The 13,745-nt window shown below is 32.4% G+C and overlaps 1 pseudogene; it reads right to left on the bottom strand.

Annotated features, from left to right (window-relative positions):
• Positions 1-11,244: 11,244 nt before the first annotated feature.
• LOC142531295 (myb-related protein 306-like) lies at positions 11,245-12,479 on the bottom strand (annotated as a pseudogene).
• Positions 12,480-13,745: the final 1,266 nt, after the last annotated feature.

Below are 13,745 nucleotides of genomic sequence, written 5' to 3'. Positions count from 1 at the left end.
TATTTTTCTCCTTCGATCTCTTATATTTCATTCACCTCTCCGCAATCTCAGTCATTTCTCGCTATTTTTAAGATCGTTTAAGGATTTTATACCATAATAAGATAATCCTGAATATTTCTAGGGTTTTCTCTCGATGACTAAAATCTGCAGATTAAAGTTTTGAGGTGTGCCCAATGGAGAGAACAAGTTAGACATCGCCCTTACTTATCATTGAATCATCCAACTTAAAATATCTGATTTCGACTAAGAAACAAACAAACTAATAATCGATAACCCCGAATTTTTCATCAAATATACATAATGTCACATACTAATTCAGCAGACTAATTGCTTACACACACACACGCATCACAATTTTTCTAAAAAAATCTCTAACAACACAGAACACCAGCATCGTTGAAAAACTCCTTACTCTGCTCATTACGACTCGATGATCTTATTTAATGGGTTTTTATTAAAAAGAAAAAGTAAATACACGCAGAGCACACGCTGAAAACGTACAGATGGATGCACCATAATTGTCGTCGATATGTACTTCATGATGTGTGTTTGAAGTTGAGGAGGAATATTCTGAGACCCACTCCACTGCCACCACGCGCCGGTGGAAATTCCTGTGGCAGCCGCAGGCAGCGCAGGTGAACTCCTCCTCCGCAAATGGCAGGAACTCTCTGCACCCATCCACGGCGTATCCTCCAATATCATATGCATGATTTCTCTGGCACTCTCCATATCTCACTGTCCTTGTTGCGAAGGCTGAATTTGCAGAATTCCCTGAAAACTGGTCGTGTTCCACATTTTTCGATCCCGCATGATGCGTCTTCATTTCATTTTTATTCATATTTTATTAATATCAGTGTATTTGAGGGGATACGGTACTCAGAATTTGGGTTAAGGCAGCCGAGAGAAGCGAGGATGGAAAATATTTAGTGGAAACCCTAAACCTAGCTTGGATGCCTAATATACACCTAATGAATGTATATTATTGTGCAATAATCATAATAGAAAAGTTGATGTTGAAATAGGCCGTAATACAATTAACAACGAGGGGATATAAATCGTATAAGAAAATAGAGAATGAACAAGAGTCGTTCAATTTTCATCGAAGTTAATAATCCTATCTATATATTGGGAAAATAACATGATACAAATCTTTTAAAATAGGCAAAAACTTGTGTAAGACGGTCTCACGGGTCGTGTTTTGTGAGACATATCTCTTATTTGGGTCATCCATGAAAAAATATTACTTTTAATGTTAAGAGTATTACTTTTTATTGTAAATATCGGCAGGGTTGACCTGTCTCACAGATAAAGATTCGTGAGAGTGTCTCATAAGAGATCTACTCAAAAAATATTATCTTTTTCATATTTATCTCACAAATCTTTCAAATAAAACTAAGAATAATCATCTAAAATAAGATGAGAGTTACATATTGGATTACAAACTATATTTGAAGTTACAAAACTATCCTAAATACTCTTTTGAAAAAGTTTTTCTAAATAAAATGTATGGATAATTTTGACATTTCAAAATGAATATATAATCCAATTTGTAACACTAATTATACAAATAATATTTTCTCATTTTTAAGGCTTTTGTCTGGAAATAATATATTTTGTAATTGAATATTTTTTTTGTTGTCTTATAGATGTAATAATTTTGTAAAATGCTCTCTTTTTAATTAACTACAATATCTTACTATCTTATTAAGAATGTGCCTATTATAATGACTATCTTTGCTATGTTGCAACTGTGAAAACCCTTTACCCAATCTTTAATAGGTGGACAAAATATTTTGACTAATTATTTAATTATTAATTAATTATTTTTTAACACGCGCGACGCTCGTTTCCAGCCACTACTAGTATCAATTATAGTGTAATAATTCTTAAATGATTAACTTTAATCAAAGAGAACTGTCTCGTTCTTTCTCTTTGAACGTGAATGTGAGGTTAATGGAATGGTCGCCATGAATTGATTGCCTAACTGCCAATTAAACATGGATTAACATTGAAAGGATCTGCCGCTTAAATAATCATTATACATTATTTGGAGCTTTATTTCTTGATTTGAAACATGATGATGATTAATTACCTTAATTTAAAGGAACATAATTGTACTCCCCTGACTTTATCTTTCAATCTCTTCTTAGTATTTGTGTGGCAATAAACTACGACGAAACCCTAGTTTTGGGTGCGAATACCGCATGATTTTTTTTTTTTTTGCACTTTCGCTTCTTTTCTTGTGGGATTATCAGTGTTGCGTCAGATATGTCAGCAATATCTGGTTTAATTTTAGCAATATCCGGCGACATGTCAACAGACTGCATCAAATAAAAAAATTAAAGTGCGGGGAAATCAATTTATTTTACAAAGATCAAATTTCGACTGATTATATAACCAAAATTCGTATTGTTTAAGACAACTTATAATTTTTTATTTTCCCAAATATAAGAGCTTTTTTATCTAAATTCAAAATTTTTATATACAATTATCAGATATTTTATATGTACATTTCAAATATTTAAACGTCATCCCTTTATTTAATTTTCCCTTATAAAATTTCTTATCATGCTTAATTTAAGACGTTGATGGTCATCAAAAATTTTCATCGTATTCCAATTTGTGATGAAAAAGGTAAGCATAGCTGCCCAAATGTCGTAGACAAACCTTTAATTAATCTGTCTACTCTCATTTGTCATGTGCGATAAATTCATTAATTTTAAGTTTAAATTAGATTATGACATTGTTGGTATGATAATAACTTGTTAATGTTTAAAATAAAATTAATTAAGAGTGAAACACTCGCAATATTAAAATTGCAAATTGTTCTGATACGTTTTGATAATCTAACCAGTCAACATTCAGTTTATAATAATTTTTTCTTTTGCGCATTGAATTAGTCTCATTTTCTCCGTAATACTGACATGAAATTGTATTTTGTAGAAATAAAAACTTGTGTGACTGTCTCACGGGTCGTATTTTGTGAGACATATCTCTTATTTGAGTTATCCATGAAAAGTATAACTTTTTATGCTAAGAGTATTACTTTTTATTGTGAATAACGGTAGGGTTAACCCGTATCACATATAAAGATTTGTGAGACTCTTTGTAGAAATATATCCATCTGAAATTGAATCCTACAAAAACAAACTTAACACTGGAAAAAACTAATTTATTGCAAAAACCAAAATTTGACCAAAACTTATAGGAATACTTTTAATTTTTATTTTCGCTTATTTAATTATAAATTAATATCCCAAGGTTATAGTACACTAATTACTTAAGATGAAGGATATTTAGAAGACTAAAAAGTAAAATCTAAGGTCTAGGATATCTGTACGTAGCCATATATTATCGTCACAGGCAGGGAAAAATCAAATTTTAGAAAATAGCTATCTTCTTATTTAGAAAGAAAGACCAAAAAAAAAAAAAACAAGAATTGATTGAAATGAATGAATAAAATCCTAACGTTTCTGTGTGATTAAACTTATTCTAATCAAATTTATAGGTGACGTTGATTATATTTATATACATAATCGTCATTTCTACAGAAAATTAAAATTATAAATTTTTTTTAGAAACACAAAGAAACAAGAAAACAGAAATTGATTGAAATGAATCAATATTATCCCCATATGTTTGTGTGCTTAACCAGATCTGACAAAAAGTAGTTTATGCTTGTGTCATGTCCCCAATCCTAAGGGTGCCATTGATCGACATTGCTTTCAAAAATCGAAAAATTATAATTTTAGTCTCGTAAGCTAAAATAATTTTTTTTTTTAGATTTTTAACTTTTTAAAGTTTTTTTTTAATTTAGCAACTTGAATTTATTTTGTTTTGATCTTTTTTTTCCCGAAGCCACTAAATTTATAGATAATGATTGTTTGAGATCGATTATATCATAGTGACATATGTACATAATAAAGCTCATATTACTCGAATTAAAATTAAATTGATAAAAAATATATGAAAAATAATTAAAGTGATATGACCTCAATACTTCATGTCACGCCCCGGGACGGGGTTGGTTGACACTGGCGTTGCTCTCAAATTTACATTCGAAAACAACAAGACTCAGAAATACAAAATTCAGACCAGTCTTTTATTCATAATATTAATTGTCTGATACAACTCAAAGAACAAATGTTTTACAGCGGAAATGTAAAACCAAACATAACATCATTTTAACAGATACAGTGAAAACATAATTTAGAACAGTCTTCTTCACCAGCCCCATAATTGAGTCTGCTCTTCCTCTTCTAACAATTCTTCCTCGTTCTTATCTGAGATGGGTTTGGTGGGTGAGTGATATGGTCGTCACTCAGTAAGCGGGGGCGGGAATAACTCCCAGTTTTCAAAACCATTTTTAAACAGAAACAGTAATACGAATGATATACAGAAATTTTCATTTTCAGAACAGAAATCAGTATTCAGAAATCAGTTATCAGAAATCAGTATTCAGTAATCAGTAATCAGAAAGTTATCAAGTAAGCACTGAGCACGTTCGTGAATTTCATGGCTAAACTGATATCAATCCCCTATATGTTCTCCCCTCTACGGGGTGAGACCAGTAATCAGTAATCAGTAATCTTCAGAATATATATATTCCTACCATTAGTTCACTAAGTTTCAGTGCTTCAAAAATCAGAGATCAGAAATACTTAAAACATGAATTATCAAACTGGTTTCAAGATATTTATACATATTCCACTTACTGTAATTTGCTAGAGTTTCGGTTGTTGAAGTCTGGAATCTGCTTGTTCTTGCTACTGGATTTTTCAACTCGAAAATACACTCTTTTAGCTCAAATTTCAAGTGATAACACAAGACTTGTGTAACAACAATTTCAGAAACTTGAGGGTGTTATTTATAGGCAAAATTCTGACTGTTAGCCTCCCAAATAATGGCCATAATCTGACATTAACAGCCTTTATTCCATGTTAAATGCTTCAGTTACAAGTCATAAGTTGAATCAGTAACTGTCTGCTTCTGCTGCTGGATTTTACTTGTTGTCTGCTGCTGGATTCTAATCTGCTGGAAAAATACCAGCTTTTGAAATATTAGCTTCAGCTGTAAATTTTGCATTGCTGCTGAAATGCTGGAAATTCGGATTCTCACACTTCAAAATATGGGAAAATTTGTCGTTGTCCTTTATTTTTGTTTATTATATTTTAATGTGTATAATATAAGCTTTATTTTTGTCACATATGTCATGTGGGATATATCAGTATCAAATAAATCATATTCGATGAATTTAATGGTTTCGGGCAAAAATGGACCAAAACTAAAAAAATCAACTTTGATAAGTTACAATACTAGACAAGTTACATTACTAAAAAACAGTCCAACTTATTTTGGATATTGTTCATTTAAGCAGTTAAAATTGAGTATTGATCATATAAAAATGTTTTTTTTTTTTAACTTTTAATCCTATTTCACTGTAACACTTGTGGCGCCCGTCACACAAATATTTTTTATGTCACATATGTGGGTTGGTATTCTTTTATTTATCTTGGGAAATCACCGGATAGAATTGCTAACCCAAATGGCTACAAGAAAATGATCAAGGAAAAATTTGACTCTTTTTTCTTTAAAACGATATTGTTCCGCCCCGGTGCTCACTGTTGTTGGCAATTCGTTTTCTAAGATACAACGACTACGGCTTCAAAATAGTAGCAATACAAATTTTAAAGTCACATGAACTTTAAAAATATTTGGAATGCTATCAAGATAATATACAAACTTTTTAATTTAAAATTCTAAGCGTTAAACTTAAAAAAATACAATTCTAAGAGATTAAATCTTGCAAAACTTGGATTTAAATGCAAATACTTAAAAAACTCAAAACTTGAAGACAACTCTCGAATTTAATTTCAAAGTTCGAATTTAAGCGTATATAAACTTAGAAAATCCAAATTTAAGATTTTATATTTTGAAAATTTGAATTTTAAGCGCTAATGCTTAAAAATTCGAATACAGAATTAAACTTAGAGAGAAATGAAAAGAAGAGAAAATTATGCGTTGAATGCAAATGAATGGAATCTTATTTATAGAAGATGAAAAGTCTTGAATCAAAAGACATGCATGTCACGCCCCGAAACCGAGACGTGTCATCAGCGTTGTTTAACAATTTAAAATCGTATAACAACAAGCCACGTAGTACATCAAATAACCAAAAGCCAGTCTATTACATAAATCAATAATCGTCTTTACAATGCGGTTGAAACGAAATGCGGAAGCGTAAAACACATAATATAACTAAAAGACAGAATAACGAGACCGGTCTTGAATCAGATCACCATCCCCAAAAGTATTCTTGTTCTTTATCTTCGATTTGTTCTTCGTTCTTTTCTGGGGTGTGAATGTAAGGGGTGAGTACTTGGGAAATACTCAGTAAATGGGGCCGATCGGGCGTAACAAATATCAAGGTGATAATTATACGAATATATTATCATAATTTCGATGGAATACATTATCATAATTTCAATAGTAACCATGTTGAATCGAATATAAACAAAGTACAAACATAGCACTGAAAATCATCTCATTTTTCATGGTTTACTGATCAGTCCCCTATATGTTACTCCTCTAAGGGGCGAGGCCAAAAGAACGGTTATTATATCCCACCGCATCAGGGCCTTAAACAAAACATATCAAACATCAAAATTTCCTTGTAATTTCTAATTCGAATCATTACAGTGCATTTCAAATATTTCAAACATACTTTCAAATATTATAACTAATATCCAACACAAATTGTTCAAGAATGTTCATAACAAATATGAACGAATATATCATGCCGATCGAATTTCAAGAAACATACATAACGTTTTTAAGCAAATGTGGACATACTTACAAAGAACAAGCATGTCGATATATATATCAAGTAGTACACTTATGAAATGCAAGTGTACATAAAAGTATAGCAAAAACCCACTTACCTGATGATAATCTTCAAAGATTTGAGGGAAAGACAACTAAAATTCGGACACGAAAGCTGCTGGACTGCGTCGAACCGGACAAGAATTCGGCTGATGCGGTGCTTCGAAAATAGCTGCTAGGGAGCTCGAAAGTATGGCTATTTTTCTGCTGAAATTTTCAGAATGTTTGTGAATGTTTTGTGCCTTCTTTTTGGTCATCATGCATGGTATTTATAGGCTCATGGAGGGGAGATGAAAAAGCTCTCATTCAAGGCCATTACATCCATGTTTATGGCCTTCTTGATGGCTTTAAACACCATTAACATGTTGTTATGGCTCTTCAAATTCCTCCTTGAATTCATGACTTGAATGTGGTTTAAAGGCTTGGCTTGTGTGGTTATTTTCAGGTCACAACAATGCATCTTCATAAAATGATGCACCATTTCACTAAAAATGACACATTGTTTCGGCCAAATCATGGCACCTCTTCAATGTTTTGGCCAATCAATTGATTCAATCTTTTCACTCGATAAAATTCGAATTCAATTAATTTTTCATTCACCTTAATTGGTAATCGAAAAAATATTTCGACATGTAGCTCGTTCGAATTATTTTATCGATTCTAAACGAATACAAAACTCATTTTTTTAACAACATCAATATTTTTGACATCACGTTGATATTATCTCATGTTATATCAAGAACTAATTTAGACTCAAAACTCAAAATAGACAGAGTAATTTTCATTTGAGAACACAGCTCAAACCCCAAATGAGAAAACCCTAGCTAACCATAAAACCCATGTCGATGAGAAATGTAGCCTTGCATATTTCTATCTATATACTAGCGGAGTGGTGTCATTGGTGGGCTGGATTTGTTTGGAGAAATGTTGGGCTGGGTTGGGCTTTGTTAAGCACGCGAGGAAAAATTAAGTCTATCAAGTCGATCACGTGATCTTCTTTGGTTTTTTGGTATTCTTTTTTTTTTTGTTTCTGTAAATGGTCAGAATTTATGGTTAATTAATTAAATTAATTGTTTTTATTCTTTTTTTGTTCTTTTTCGACGGAATACTGACGTGAGTAAATCGATGTCCGACATGGCCATTCCGACGTATAAAATACAGTTATAATGTCGAATTTTAGAGAAAAAGACCAAAAACTACAATAATTTAGAGGAGGGATTTGTATAATGTTTTCAATAAATGTGCGACGTGAAGTTGATGGCTGAGTTTGCGTGGGTTTACAGGCGAAAAGATTCAAACACTGCACATGTTTGCATTTATGTCTAATCCTGCATTCATGTATGTACGTATGATCATCCATGTTATGTATGGAAGAGATTTATGAGCTGGCATTTCCAGAAACCTTTTTTTTTTGTTCTTTAAAAAATTTAAGTTTATAGCATGAGCGCGAAAAAACATTTCTAATTTTTACCACAGAATAGGTTAAATTATGAAATTTTTACATTTACCTCTTTATAGTTATTTGTGAGAGTAAAAATGATAAAAAGAAAATATTTTTATTAATAGTTGAAATAATTTAAATGTTAAAACTAAAAATTATAGCTTTTCTACTTTTACGCGAACTTAATGCAGTCAAAAATCTGTTAGATCATTTTTCTCGCTTTTGTGAGATATTAAAAGTCTCACATCAGTTGGATTAACTCTATGAAAATTGAATATATGGATTTGAAAATCCCTCACTGAACTAGTTTTTTGAGTTGAGTTATGTTCAAGTCTCAATCTCAATATGTTATCAGACCCATGTTTTGATTATGGCTCAGGTTCATCATTATGTGTTAGATTGTCCTATAGACCGTCCGACAATGTCTTGTTACTTCACGCTCCAAATGTTTATTTCTGACCGTGATGGAGTGTTTTAGATATCTCACATCGGTTAGATTAAATCTTTGAGAATTATATCTACGAATTTGGACAATCATATCTCTTTGAACTAACATTTAAGCTTGAGTTGGTACAAATCTCAATCTTAATAACTAATCATAGTTTTTTTTTAACGTTCCACGATTAATCACGTTATAAAAGGTCCTACGTGGGATGATGGAATTTTTATTTCATTATTTCGTCTACTAGTTATGGTTATTTTTTATATAAAAAAATAAGTTTTTTAGTTTGTGAAGAACTAATAAACAAATGTATATATGTACAAGAGTTTAAATGTTTTTTTTAAAAAAATTAAAAATAGAAGTAGGTATTATTTGAAATACTTAAATACAAATTATATTGTCGAGTGAATTGATTGGAAAGTAAATTACTATCTATATTTAGTTAATGGCGCACATGCAAACAATTATATGGAACCAATTAATTTCAAAATTATAATTTTTATGTCGCAACTCGCAAGCTTCTTGACCTAATGTCACATGTTGTCCCAACTTGGAACATGTCTCGAGTATAGGTGAGGTTTGAGACCCTGAAATTCCAGCAGCAGCAGCAGCAACTAGAAGATTTCAGTAGAAGCTATCAATTATAGCAGCAACTCATATTTCAGAAGATGGTATTTTTCAGCAGACAAAATCCAGCAGCAGAAGAGTTCAGTAGCGAGATTCCAGCAGATAGCTACTGGTTCTGCTCAGGACTGGTAACTGAAGCATTTAACATGGAATAAAGGCTATTAATGGCAGATTATGGTCATTAATTGAAAGGCTAACAGTCAGATTTTGGCCTATAAATAGCACCATCAATCCCTGAAATTGATGTTACCAAAACCTTGAGTTATCACTTGAAATTAGAGCTAAGAGAGTGCATATTTCGAAGCTGTAAAATCCAGTACGAGGCAACTTGATTCCAGAAGACTGCAACCGAAATCCTTCAAGAAAAATACTGTAAGCGGGCTTATGTATAAATATCTTGAAACCCGTTTGATGATTTCTGTTTTAAAGCAAAGTATATTCTTGATTTCTGATATCTGATTTTGAAGCACTGAAACCTAGTGAACTAATGGTAGAAATATATATCTGAACATTACTGATTACTGGCCTCACCTTTTAGAGGAGAGAACATATAGGAGACTGATATCAGTTTAGCCATGAAATTCACGAACATGCTCAGTGCTTACTTGTTAAATTCTGATTACTGAATATCGAATACTGATTTGATTACTGATTTCTGAATACTGATTTCTGTTCTGAAATAAAGAGTTTCTGTATATTATTCGTATTACTTTTTGTTAAAAATGGTTTTGAAAACTGGGAGTTATTCCCGCCCCGCTTACTGAGTGACAATCATATCACTCACCCACCAAATTCATCTCAGATAAGAACGAGGAAGAGTTGTTAGAATAAGAGGAGCAACTTCAGTTTTGGGGCTGGTGATGAAGATCGTTGTTCGTAGTTCTGATTTATATTTTATATTCCGCTGTATCTGTTCAGACATCTTATTTTCTGGTTTTACATTTTCGATGTAAAACATTTGTATCAGACAACGATTATTATGAATAAAAGACTGGTTTCTGAATTTTGTACTTTGAGGCTTGTTATTTTCGAATGTAAATTTGAGAGCAACGCCGGTGTCAACCAACTCCCGTCCCGGGGCGTGACATGAGGCCTTCCCTCCCCAAATATATAAAAGAAAATAATTAAATTTTTTCTAATGTTTTGATAAATATAGATCACTAGATTAAAATATATATATCTTTCTAATAATAGATAGATTGGTCTATATTAAATAAAGTGTGGCGGAAGTTATTTGCCCTCGAATTTATGTTAATACAAAATATATACATAAAATCGAGTACATGCAACATAAATTAATGTGCAAATAACATCGGGTAAAGTATGTGTAAATAGTAAAACTATAATTTAAAAACATTATAATAAGAAAATAATTTTCGCATATAAACATGTAAAGAAATAGAACCACATGACCTTATTTTATTTTATTTTTATTTATTATCATTTCTGCTTATACGATCATCCAAAGATGCACAAAATACCAAGCCAGTAAAGAGTACTGTTTAACTTCAAGTACTTCATTTGGAACGTTAAAGAATGAAACACGGATAAATAATTTAGTCTATCTCATTTGGAAGATGATTTCACGGATCTTTAATTGTGATATGGGTTGATTATCTTCGTATTTATAATAAAAAGTAATATTCTTTCGTAACTCAAATAGAAATTCGTCTCACAACATTGATGTACGAGACTTTCTCACAAAAGATATTGTAAATTTAATGTACAACATGTGAGATCAAGAATAAAACTAGAAAGTGATTAACAAGTCGTGACATGAATCGTAATTTCTCATCACTTCTAACCACAAAAAATGAACAAAAAAGGTTAATTTCACGGGCAAATTTTTAAAAAAAAAATTCAGTAGAAATTAATCGAATGCTGATTAAATTATACCTTCATGTGCATCGAAATCGAAGTTACTCAAATATTCCTTAGCTTGATCATCTAACAGCCAATCCTCCAGCACTGCGAAGCCATCCGGGTCGGGTTTACTATCGGAAACGGATCTCGAAAGTCCAGAGCTTGAAGATTGATCATAAGCCTGACCGAATCCAAACAAGGATTCAAATGCTTCAGACAAATCAATCCCACTTTTGCTTTCAATTCCAGGAGTGAGGATCTGATCATCACTCGATGCCACATCGCATTTCGACGAATTCGGAGTACTAGAAGAGTACTTGGATTGAATCTCCTCGAATTTCGGTGTCTTTTTGACCCAATCTTTGAGCAATCTGGCGATGTTTTCAGTGCTTGATGCATAAGAAAATGCCTGGCCTGGAGAAGAATGGTTAGCATTATTCTCAAATGACAATGCATCCTGAAGGGCCTTCTTAGCTGTGTTTATATCAGCTTGTAGCCTCCTTTCCCACTGCCCTCTCGAGATGGAATGCGGATTTTTCGGCGAAAATTCGACGAGGGTAGACTGATCTACCGATCCGATTCCGAGCTTCTTGAGTTTCTTCTTTAAATGTGTTCCAGTAGTTTTTGATGTCATTGTCTGTTCTTTCCGGGAGATAAGAAGCTATGGCAGCCCATCTGCACACACAGAACATGGTTGCTATTTCAATATATTATAACATAAAGTTTTAATTAATTCTTAGAGTCGATATAATGAATGTAGCATACTTGTTGCCCAAAAGGGCTTGAAGCCGAATAATCATCTTTTCTTCATCATCAGTGAAGCTGCCTCTCTTGATCCCTGGCCGGAGATAGTTGGTCCACCTTAGCCTGCAACTCTTGCTACATCTCTTCAACCCTGCAAAGACAAATCTTTTCAGTGAATCGATCCTCTAATTAACCACTAATATTACGAGCAGATTAATCTTCTCCCAGAAATGGTAAAGCATTTCTATTCTCGCTGCAAGAAAATTAACAGAAACTGAAAATATAACCTGTTTTACTGGGAACAGCCCTCCAATTTCCGGGGCCATTTTCTTGAACAAAAGATACCAACATGATGTCTTCTTCAGGAGTCCACGGCCCTCTCTTCACTCCCGTTTCATCACAGCAAGGCGGTCTCCCCATTTCCCCCCCGCCGCTACTAGCTAGTTTTGTCTGCTTTCTGAATCTTCTTCCTCTTTTATTTTTTTTGCCAACTTCGCGAGCTTTAAGAACAGAAAATGTTAGCACTTTAATTTTTTTTTCCCAATCTTTAAAATTTTACTTACTTATTTGAGACAGCTGAGACATTTGTGTTTTGGCTGTGTTTGTTTTCATCCACATATATAGAAAGTAGGCCACATTGATGTGTTTTCTATATCATGACATGACCGTAAAATGTAAAAGGAGTCCTCGAGAGGGTCAAAGTAGGATTCATCTTCCTTCTTCTTTTTTAAACTTTTTGTCACGAGAAAGAAAAAATATATATCGATGTTTATGTACACAATGAATAAAAAACGAGACTATATTTCAATAAAATTTTGATATTCGACTACACTAAATAAATACAGATTATTATCATCTTCCTTGTGTCACATTTTTATTGAGATATCTTTGTCTCGCTCTTGTTCTATCGTAGAATTTCCTCATTTAAAGATCTTATGCAATCTCGATCACCATTCCTGGATCCAAGTACTTACAGAATATTATTATTATCATCGTCGTCGTGTCTGTCATTATTTTGGAGAAAAAAAAAGAGGTAGGGCAAATGTTTGGGTTGATAATTATTTTGTAAGATAAAGACTTTAAGGTTAATTTTGTCCAAATAGATCAAATAAAGGAAGGAGGGAATACGTATCACAATGGGAATGGGGATTCTCTCATGTATGATGTATATCTAGAGTAGGTCTTTTGTGAGACAGTCTCACAAATCTTTATCTGTGAGACGAGTCAACCCTACCGATATTCACAATAAAAAGTAATATTTTTAGCATAAAAATTAATATTTTTCATGGATAACCCAAATAAGATACTGTCTCACAAAATATGACTTGTGAGACTGGCTCACATAAGTTTTTGCTGTATATATCAATCAAGGATTGAAGAATAAGGACCGGAAGACACATTTCATTTTCATCACATTTCTGCATTCGATTAGAGAGGCGACACACGAAAATAAGACAATCTAAAACGTTTGTACATACATATATGTCTATAATACGTGTTGCTGCTTTATAATATACTTTAATTTTTCAACTAAAAATAAACATTTTCAATTATTTGGTTTATTTATTATATTTTTTTATATAAATTGACATGAAATATCTAAATAAAAATTTGACAGGAAATGCATTTACTCTAACATGGAGTATGTAAAGTCAGCTTTGTCCACTATCTTTTGCTGCTTCTGCAGAAGCCTCAATACCCAAAAACGTGTGGCATTCAATGTGAGTTTACCCCGCTGCCAAAATC

This window comes from Primulina tabacum, chromosome 17 (assembly GCF_025594145.1).
Source record: "Primulina tabacum isolate GXHZ01 chromosome 17, ASM2559414v2, whole genome shotgun sequence".
In the NCBI taxonomy this organism is placed as follows: Eukaryota; Viridiplantae; Streptophyta; class Magnoliopsida; order Lamiales; family Gesneriaceae; genus Primulina; species Primulina tabacum.
This window is presented reverse-complemented; position numbering and strand designations above follow the sequence as displayed.